The sequence below is a fragment of the Rhynchophorus ferrugineus genome, unplaced genomic scaffold, assembly GCF_030347505.1.
Source record: "Rhynchophorus ferrugineus isolate W39M unplaced genomic scaffold, kcgeb_rfMv2 rfM592, whole genome shotgun sequence".
NCBI classification, from domain to species: domain Eukaryota; kingdom Metazoa; phylum Arthropoda; class Insecta; order Coleoptera; family Curculionidae; genus Rhynchophorus; species Rhynchophorus ferrugineus.
The window spans coordinates 35,001-45,407 of NW_027473169.1; the positions used below are offsets into that span (position 1 = coordinate 35,001).

Genomic DNA, 10,407 nt, shown 5'->3' on the forward strand with positions numbered 1-10,407 from the left:
ACGCGCTTGCGACGAGCCGAACGCTAACGAGTAGCGGCCTTAAACCATTCGGTATACCGTCGAGCGAGTCGACCGCGAACACGAGGGTCCGTAAACGAAAACGGCGCGAACCGCAGTCTACGGTCTCCACCTCGAGCCTTAAGCCGACGCCCAACGGATCGCGACGTCCTACAAGGAGAAAAGTGCACGCGTTCGTCGCCGGATCGACGTACGAAAGGCGCGCGCAACGCCGAAACGTCACGTGTCACGCGATCGCACGCCGCCTACTACGAGCCGCGAATGAATTTCTCCCTTCGACCTTTCGGGTTTCTCAGGTTTACCCCTAAACGGTTTCACGTACTCTTGAACTCTCTCTTCAAAGTGCTTTTCAACTTTCCCTCACGGTACTTGTTCGCTATCGGTCTCGTGGTTATATTTAGCCTTAGATGGAGTTTACCACCCGCTTAGGGCTGCACTCTCAAGCAACCCGACTCTAAGGAGAGATCCTCTCGCCGTCAGTCACGGTCGCTACGGGCCTGGCACCCTCTATGGGCTGTTGCCCCGTTCAAGATGGACTTGGACGCGCGACGTAACGTCGAGATAATGGACCCTCCCGAACACCACATTTCCCGGCGCCCGATGTCGGTCGCGGGATTCGGTGCTGGGCTAATCCCTGTTCGCTCGCAGCTACTAAGGGAATCCTAGTTAGTTTCTTTTCCTCCGCTTAGTAATATGCTTAAATTCAGCGGGTAGTCTCACCTGCTCTGAGGTCGCTAGTTTAATATGCGTGGCGCTCGTAATCATCATAATAATGAAGATTAGGAGCCAATACGAAATATAAAAGTTTAGAATGGAAAAGACGCGCCGTCGAAAAACGGTGTTTTCTCCCTCGTATTCGAGAGACAACGCACCTACGATCCGACGTCGATTAAAAACTAATTTTATCGGATACGACGATCGTATTAATGGTGCGCGCTACGTTTATCACAAAAACGTGCGAACGACCGTTTTAAACACGTCTCATCCCTTTCATATTCGTACGACCCGTACGAGAGAGTTAGGTCACACGTACGGGTCCGCTGTCACGTTTTAGAACGTCGCGATCGAATCGCGCTTATACGCTCAGCACGCTCAGACATTTCTCGTCGATCGCGAAGATCAAAGAAAATCCGAGCAGTCTTGAAATGAGATACGACCCTCAGCCAGGAGTGGTCCGGGTATGAGATCCCAGGACCGCAATGTGCGTTCGAAATGTCGATGTTCATGTGTCCTGCAGTTCACAAGTTGACGCGCAATTAGCTGCGTTCTTCATCGACCCACGAGCCAAGTGATCCACCGTTTAGGGTAATCTTTTTTTAAGTTAGGTTTTAAACGCATATCGAAACGTTTCTATTATAAGACGACGACGACGCGCGCTCACGTCATAGACAGCGCTTGCGCCCCTTTCGCAGCCGCCGTCGACTTTAAAACGCTCTTACGGTTTATTTTCGTCTTCTCCACTACACACAACGAGAGGAGCGGAGACAGACTACTCGAAATGGTGACGTTCGTTGTAAATTTTCGTCGTCTCACCTCGTACGACAACAAAAGAGCATACGCTGATCATAGTTTGGCAATATTTTCGTAAACTAAATCTCACCCTTTTGGAATGAAACAAACGAAGGGTGATAAGATTTTCGTAAACTAATCACATTACCGATCATCGTATATGTTCGTCGATATGAGGATCGAAACGTCGATTAGAAATATAATTGGCAAAATCGTTTTATTTTGCGCTCGATTTGTCCATTTATAACGAAATCCGTCGTAGGCCGACGATTATTACTCGTCGTCCTATATAACAACATCTTCATCGTATATATCTCCGCTTTCGGGCGTACATCTTTTAAAACCATATATTATAGGTACCCGAAAACAGCTACGTTGACGACGTCGAAATTCGATCGGAACTTCCGAACTTCGTAGATGGCTCTTTAACGTTCGACAATGATTTTTACAGACTTGTACGTTTACCTATTATATATATATAGGCATAACAACACACTGTAATGATCCTTCCGCAGGTTCACCTACGGAAACCTTGTTACGACTTTTACTTCCTCTAAATGATCAAGTTTGGTCATCTTTTCCTACACATCGACGACGCCGAAACGCCATCGCGTGTCGATCCGAAGACCTCACTAAATCATTCAATCGGTAGTAGCGACGGGCGGTGTGTACAAAGGGCAGGGACGTAATCAACGCGAGCTTATGACTCGCGCTTACTGGGAATTCCTCGTTCATGGGGAACAATTGCAAGCCCCAATCCCTAGCACGAAGGAGGTTCAGCGGGTTACCCGGGCCGCTCGGCCAGGGAAGACACGCTGATTCCTTCAGTGTAGCGCGCGTGCGGCCCAGAACATCTAAGGGCATCACAGACCTGTTATTGCTCAATCTCGTGCGGCTAGAAGCCGCCTGTCCCTCTAAGAAGAATAGTTTGTACGCCGACAGTAAAAACCGCGCACGAACCGCGAAACCCGAAAGCAACGCGGCCGGCGGGCCTTTAGGATGTCAAAAAGCGCCTAGTTAGCAGGCTAGAGTCTCGTTCGTTATCGGAATTAACCAGACAAATCGCTCCACCAACTAAGAACGGCCATGCACCACCACCCACCGAATCAAGAAAGAGCTCTCAATCTGTCAATCCTTCCGGTGTCCGGGCCTGGTGAGGTTTCCCGTGTTGAGTCAAATTAAGCCGCAGGCTCCACTCCTGGTGGTGCCCTTCCGTCAATTCCTTTAAGTTTCAGCTTTGCAACCATACTTCCCCCGGAACCCAAAAGCTTTGGTTTCCCGGAAGCTGCCCGTCGAGTCATATTAGGGAACGTCGACGGATCGCTAGCTGGCATCGTTTAAGGTTAGAACTAGGGCGGTATCTGATCGCCTTCGAACCTCTAACTTTCGTTCTTGATCAATGAAAGCGTTTTTGGCAAATGCTTTCGCTTCTGTTCGTCTTGCGACGATCCAAGAATTTCACCTCTAACGTCGCAATACGAATGCCCCCATCCGTTCCTATTAATCATTACCTCGGGGTTCCGAAAACCAACAAAATAGAACCGAGGTCCTATTCCATTATTCCATGCATACAGTATTCAGGCGAAATTTTAGCCTGCTTTGAGCACTCTAATTTGTTCAAAGTAAACGTGCCGGCCCACCTCGACACTCAGTAAAGAGCACCGCGGCAGGATTGAGTTGGGCCGTCGTAACCACGACGCGCACAACACGCACGCCGAAACGCACGCGCGACGGCGACGCGACACGACTAAGCCCACCGGCAGGACGTCTCGCGAAAAACACGCCAGTTAACACCGCGAACGATGAACCGGCGGCGCGAGACACAAATTCGACTACGAGCTTTTTAACCGCAACAACTTTAATATACGCTATTGGAGCTGGAATTACCGCGGCTGCTGGCACCAGACTGGCCCTCCAATTGATCCTCGTTAAAGGGTTTAGAGTGTACTCATTCCGATTACGGGGCCTCGGATGAGTCCCGTATCGTTATTTTTCGTCACTACCTCCCCGTGCCGGGAGTGGGTAATTTGCGCGCCTGCTGCCTTCCTTGGATGTGGTAGCCGTTTCTCAGGCTCCCTCTCCGGAATCGAACCCTGATTCCCCGTTACCCGTTACGACCATGGTAGGCGCAGAACCTACCATCGACAGTTGATAAGGCAGACATTTGAAAGATGTGTCGCCGGTGCGAGACCGTGCGATCAGCTTAAAGTTATTCAGAGTCACCAAGTTGTACGATGACGAGCGCGAACCCGAAACCGATTGGTTTTGATCTAATAAAAGCACTCCTTCCATCTCTGGTCGGAGCTCTGTTTGCATGTATTAGCTCTAGAATTACCACAGTTATCCAAGTAATTGTGGGTACGATCTAAGGAACCATAACTGATTTAATGAGCCTTTCGCGGTTTCACCTTAATTCGGTATGTACTGAGACATGCATGGCTTAATCTTTGAGACAAGCATATGACTACTGGCAGGATCAACCAGGGAACTGTTCTTATTATTTTATCGACACGAAGCAGATAAAACAAATACAGACACAGTTTATTTTATAAGTTTGACTTATAAAGAAACGTGTGCGTAAGACGACGATATATAATATATATCGACGACTAATAAAAAGGAGGTGCATGATAGCGCGCCTAGACGACGGAAAAACCGGTCCGAGGCGCCACGCTCTTACATTTTAATATTAGTTGTCTAATAAAACAAAACGATATCATCATCTTAGACACATCTTTTGTTTTTTTTATACACAACCGATCGACTAGGCACCCAATTATCTCGATTATCGACGACGATCGTCGACTACGTCGAAAATTGGATGCCGCAAAATATCGTTCGGCGTTTATAAGACCTCGAAAAACATTCTCTCCGAACCCTTCGCTAGATAGAAATATATAAAGCGACAAGGAAACCTCGTACGAGAAACGTTTCGTGATTTTTTATTTTATTCTCGCTCGGAGAGCAGAGAGCTATCGCAAAATGTGTTGCTGTTTTATGAACGTTCCGATGAAAAACCGATACGTCCATAAAAATAATAATTCCAATCGCATATGAATCGTGGATCATCTTCTTCTAACGAAGCCGAATGTTCCCGCCGAATTCGCGATCTCGCAGTGATACCGTCGTCGTCGTCGTACGCTTCCCGATATATCGAAAAAAACCGACCAGGAAGAACAACGAAACGACGATACAAAATCGCGAGAGCGTTACGAATATATAATAACACGACGAAATACGCTTTTTATTTAGATAAATAAAAAAATACGGTTCGGATCTTATATATTAACATATAATATGTAATACCACCTTCGCTGATCAAAAGCCACTCGGTAAAAGTGTCACAGCGCCGGTCGACCCGACCCGTCGTATCCGTCTCTCGTATCGCCCCACGTAGAAGCGCACACGATTTAAGCGCGGGTCTCTCGCCAGCTATCGGAAATGTATGGGTGTTTTAGAACAGATCGTTTATACGGACGTTGCGCAAATTTTTCGTTTTTACGTCTGCCCGTTCTCGTTATTATCGGAATGTTCCGATGAATAAACTTTAGCTTTAGACAACGTGAACTTCTAAAGCAATAATTTTAACCTCTCGTGTTAATACGTCCTCAGGCCGTTTCTAGACTGCCGATCACGTTCTTTAAAAGTCGGAAAATTCCGATCCATAAAATTATGCTAGTAGAATGTAAAGATCCTTCATAGGATGGATACTGTCACATATCGATACGGCGATCGGAGTAAAACTGTTCTCACGTATTTCAGGACATTTTAGGTTGTTACGTCGGCCCGTTCGTTATTATCGGTATATACCTATGAATAAATGTTTTGCTTGTAGAACGTAAGATTCCAAAAGAATGATTCGCCGAAACGATGGTGCACCCTTACGATCGGATATTTGCCGCTTATTGGCCATTTTCTATAATTCATCCGTTAGATATCGTTTATCGACTACGGATAAGGTTTTCCGATATCAGAATGTTCCTAAGGATGATTCGAAAGTGATTTGAACGAAGAATTTGATAGAATGAATCCTTTATTTATCCATTGAGTACAGGGTACGGAGTGTCTGCGGGGTCAGCTAATATATTATATTTCTCTCTCGACGTAATGGTAACTCGAAGTCCGAACCGCGCTCATGAAGCTCGGTTTCAATCCAATCCATGTTGGTCGGTTCCTCGAGAGGAACGCCGTATCTTCGCGGTCGACCGCCTAATGAATCAGGTGGTAAAAGTCCAAGCCCAGCGCGGCAACGGCAGGCGCGTTCAACGTTTTAACTGCCAATTCTACGGTCATTCATCGGCCAACTGTAAAGCCACTCCGGCCTACGTCAAGTCCCAAAGACAGAAATTCCCCGCCGAAATGCACCAACTGTTGAGAACCATACACCGCAAATTACTCGGGATGCAAGTGCCGACCTACTCCAAAAACAACCAAACCCAAAAGACCAATTCCTCCCCCCACTCATGTACGGGGAACTCAAGATAACAGTCGTCTGGCTGGTCTGGATTCCACTAGAACACGAACCCGATCTCCATTGGCGAAATACTCTTCGGAACATATTCAGATGACCAAGGAGATTTTCAGGCCATTTTCAACGCCATCAACCACACAGCTATTGGAAGAATTACTATCGGCCGGGATAATAGATGAGTTGGAACTTGGGCTTATTGCTCCAAGCGAACCAACTCACTACTCCTCCAATCGACCGACAATAATTGACTTTTTTATCTATCAAAATTCGAATCAAGCCTCTGACCTGCAAGTACTCCAAGATATCGATTCTGACCACAGGCCTATCCTCCTCACCCACCATCAGCGATTTTCCACTGAGTTCCACTGTCCCCAAGCAAGGTCAACCTAGTAAACGAAAAAAAAAGTATCTTCTCTTTGACGATCCTCATTATATTAGGACGATAGTTCCATTCTAAATTCTTGATTAATTACAGTTCCTATTTGTTCATTTCGAGACGTTCCCGTGATTAATACTTATCGTGTAGAAATTAGCCACAATCCACAATTAGCCACAGTTAGGAAAAATAAATTAATTATCATATAGTCATAAACGTAATAAAAATGAATACACATATTTTCGAAGTCACTCCAGAAATACTTTACCTTATTTTTAAATAACAATCTCGGGCCGTACCATTTTTACAAAACTTATTCTATATACTTACTATATAACAGATTATAATGATATAATATAATTCAATACAATAACTACAATATATATATATATATCTGAAAATTCTGTTTTTATAAAATGTCAGCTACTGTTTAACATTTCATTTTTTAAAATGTATATCCAATTGTGGTTCTGAAAAGAACCGATTTTGCAGGTAAGTAGTATATTGAAACACACATAGGTATGTGAATTAATTTACTTAGAACTGGTATATTTGGTGACTGCTTTGGTACCTTCGCTAACGGCGTGCTTAGCCAACTCACCGGGTAACAATAACCTAACGGCGGTTTGGATTTCTCTGCTCGTGATCGTTGATCTCTTATTGTAATGGGCGAGACGCGACGCTTCGGCGGCTATCCTTTCGAATATATCGTTCACGAAAGAATTCATGATCGACATGGCCTTGCTGGAGATACCCGTATCGGGATGAACCTGCTTTAAAACTTTGTATATGTAAATCGCATAGCTTTCCTTCCTCCTGCGCTTCTTTTTCTTGTCGCTCTTAGAGATATTTTTCTGGGCTTTTCCGGCTTTCTTGGCCGCCTTACCGCTTGTCTTCGGTGGCATTTCGAAATAAAAATCCCGACGTCTCACGTACCTCAAAGAGTACTTAACTAAAAAAATGCCTTTAATTCTAGAACTTATAACATTCGAAGGAACACTTCTAAGCCCCGCCCATAGCCCGAGTTAGAGTCTGATTGGTCGCGTATGATATAACGAGTTTGGCTCGCGGACAAAATTCCAGGCCGATCTGTAAGAAATTTCCAGTACCGTTTTTGATTTAAAGGTGAGCAGTATCTAACAACGATCGAGATTAACATGTCCGGACGTGGTAAAGGCGGAAAAGTGAAGGGAAAGGCGAAGTCTCGTTCCAATCGTGCGGGATTACAATTTCCTGTCGGTCGTATTCACCGACTTCTAAGGAAAGGAAATTATGCCGAACGCGTAGGGGCCGGTGCTCCCGTTTACTTAGCTGCCGTAATGGAATATCTGGCGGCCGAAGTTCTCGAGTTGGCGGGTAACGCCGCTAGAGACAACAAGAAAACAAGGATTATCCCTAGGCATTTACAATTGGCCATCAGAAACGACGAGGAATTGAATAAACTGTTATCTGGCGTTACTATTGCCCAGGGCGGCGTCTTGCCTAACATTCAAGCAGTATTATTGCCTAAAAAGACAGACAGCAAAACCAAATAGATAACGCAAACCGTTTAAAGTTTTGCATACGCCCTTTAATATCGGTCCTTTTCAGGGCCAACAAAATCGTATAAAAAAGAAGTTAGAATACGCGTTCTTATTAAAGAATAAATATTAACTAGAAAATTTATAAATAATCTGATCTGTACTGAATATTCCTTTATTACTGTTTTAGAGTATCGATCGATCGGTTCCCTAATTAGTTACGGCTCTATCTAGAAAATAATCATTTAAGTAATAATAAGATAATAAATAAATTATATAAATATTCTTTCTTTTATAAAGTTATATTGTGGTTCTGAAAAGAACCGTTTTTTTTTTCTATTAAAAAAATACGGTCTTGGACGAACGTATTTTTTAGGGAAGTCGTAGCACGTCCAGGAGTGTCGGGATATTTGTAATTTTCAACTCCGTGTCTTCTTGATCTGACGATGAAATGTGTCGCCTGTTTAATATATCGTCATACGTAGTAGAAATAGTTTTATTTCTTTTTCTTTGGTGATACTGGTTTTTTAGTTTTCGCACCTTCACCAGCGGCAACACGAACAGTTGAGGTCGTCGTCTTAGCACTTTTCGGTTTAGGCGCCTTGGGCTTTTTCGTAGGTCCGGCTTTATTAGATTTTTTCGCTTTGGAAGGCGATTTCGGGGATCTTGCGGCCGTGTTGCTTTTTGCTGCTTTCGAAGATGAACTATTAGCGGCGGCATTGGAAGCGGACGTAGTCGTGGCGGCGGTAGATTTCTTTCCTGTTTTCTTTTCGACGGCTTTTTTGGCAGAAGCTTTTTTCTCGGCCAAAGTTGCAGATTCACCTTTCTTACTTTTAGCTGTGGTTTTCTTAGTTGAGGCGGAGGCGGCGGTCGTCTTTTTTTCCGTTTTCTCTGAGGTTTTTTTGGCAGACGCTTTTTTACCACCGGCTGTCGTAGCTGTCGCGGCACCTCCTACTGGTTTTCGTTTATTTTTCTGTCCGGTTTTGGCAGTGGCCGTTTTTCTTTTCTTCGTACCTGCGGCTGTCGTACCTCCTGCTTTACGTGCCGAAGCCGCTAATTTAAATGATCCGGAAGCTCCTTTGCCCTTCGTTTGTACCAAAACACCCGAAGCGATCCACGTCTTTATATATTTCTTTATAAAGGGCGATAATTTGTCAGCATCCACTTTGTAATTGGCCGCTATGTATTTTTTAATAGCTCTGAAGGAAGTTCCGCCTTTCTCTTTCAATCCTTTAATTGCACTCGTTACCATATCAGCGATCGGAGGATGACTAACTTTCGATTTAGAACTCTTCGCCTTGCTCGAAGTGGATTTTTCTTTCTTCCCTCCTGCAGACGAACCTGCGCTACCGGCTGTAGCTGATGCGGCTCCCGTAGCCGACACCGAAGATGAATTCGACCCGGCCGGTGTGCCTGTTGACGATGCGTTAACAACGGCGGCGGAATTTCCTCCACTCCCTTGATTCGACGAAGGAGAAACCGCTTGTCCGCTAATATCGACGTCCGACATTCTGATATAATTTCTTAATTTTCTTATAAGAACGTTCTAATCACGATTCGTTTGACAAAGTTACGTACGTGCGTATGCTTCTCGTTCGCGTATTTTAACTGTCTGGCGGTCGCTCTCATTTAATGCGTACCCTATATGATATGAGCCGAACGGAGGACTGAACGGTCGAGCGCGAACGACGTTCCATATTCCGGCTTCGTCGAAACGTTCATCGAGCTTGGAACCGTTTACTTATTTCTCATATTAAATACATAAATCCTTTAGAATATCATACGATTTATGTTCGAGGCGTTAAAAGATAAAACGTAGTAGAAGTAGCAAACTTTACCAATAAATTTTACGTTGACTATCGTCTTAGAAGGAAGCACAAAATCAAGCGTTGCTCTCGATTCCGTCGAAACTACCAATTTACATTCGAGTTATAGACTTTCGGTTATAACTATGAAAATATATCTTTTCAAATCTACGTCCCCCGATATATCGTCTTTTGATATAAATGCAATTCCGTACAGATCTAATGCTATTATTGGAGAAACGAGACATATTATTCCTAATTGATGCGGTACAGATTGTTCGTTGTCCAAAACGAATCTATATCGAAACGTACCGTTGTCGAATTAACTGTAAGAAAACAATGACATGAAAATTAACCGATCCTATACTAATATACTTCTTATTTAACGGTTTCTTAACACCATCCGAACTCTGGGTTACAATCGAACGTATCGGGTGAGCAACGATATCGAGACGTCTATAAGAATATCGTGTCAAACCCTTCTGTATCGATACAATGCTCATATATATTATAGTATATTTTGCTTCTTTAGTTGAAATCTGTTTTCATAAATAGTTATCTAAAGTCAATAAATACATGGAACGCGATCTCCATACATACGTGCGTAGAACTACCGTACCTTCTTTGAAATCTTAAGGATTCTCCAAGCTCATCGACGCGAAGTTTATCTCGGAGTATTTTCTCTCTAAAGGAAAACTATATTAAAGC

The 10,407-nt window shown here is 44.1% G+C and overlaps 2 non-coding genes and 1 pseudogene across 2 annotated transcripts; all 3 read right to left on the bottom strand.

The window, feature by feature from the left end:
- The window catches only part of LOC143206214 (uncharacterized), a 3,157-nt pseudogene extending 2,405 nt beyond the window's left edge, over positions 1-752 (bottom strand).
- Positions 753-1,171: 419 nt separating this feature from the next.
- Positions 1,172-1,326, bottom strand: LOC143206212 (5.8S ribosomal RNA). The gene has a single exon (XR_013008207.1). It is a non-coding gene; the product is annotated as a 5.8S ribosomal RNA (ribosomal RNA).
- A 699-nt stretch (positions 1,327-2,025) lies between these two features.
- Positions 2,026-4,014, bottom strand: LOC143206213 (small subunit ribosomal RNA). Its single transcript, XR_013008208.1, has one exon. It is a non-coding gene; the product is annotated as a small subunit ribosomal RNA (ribosomal RNA).
- Positions 4,015-10,407: the final 6,393 nt, after the last annotated feature.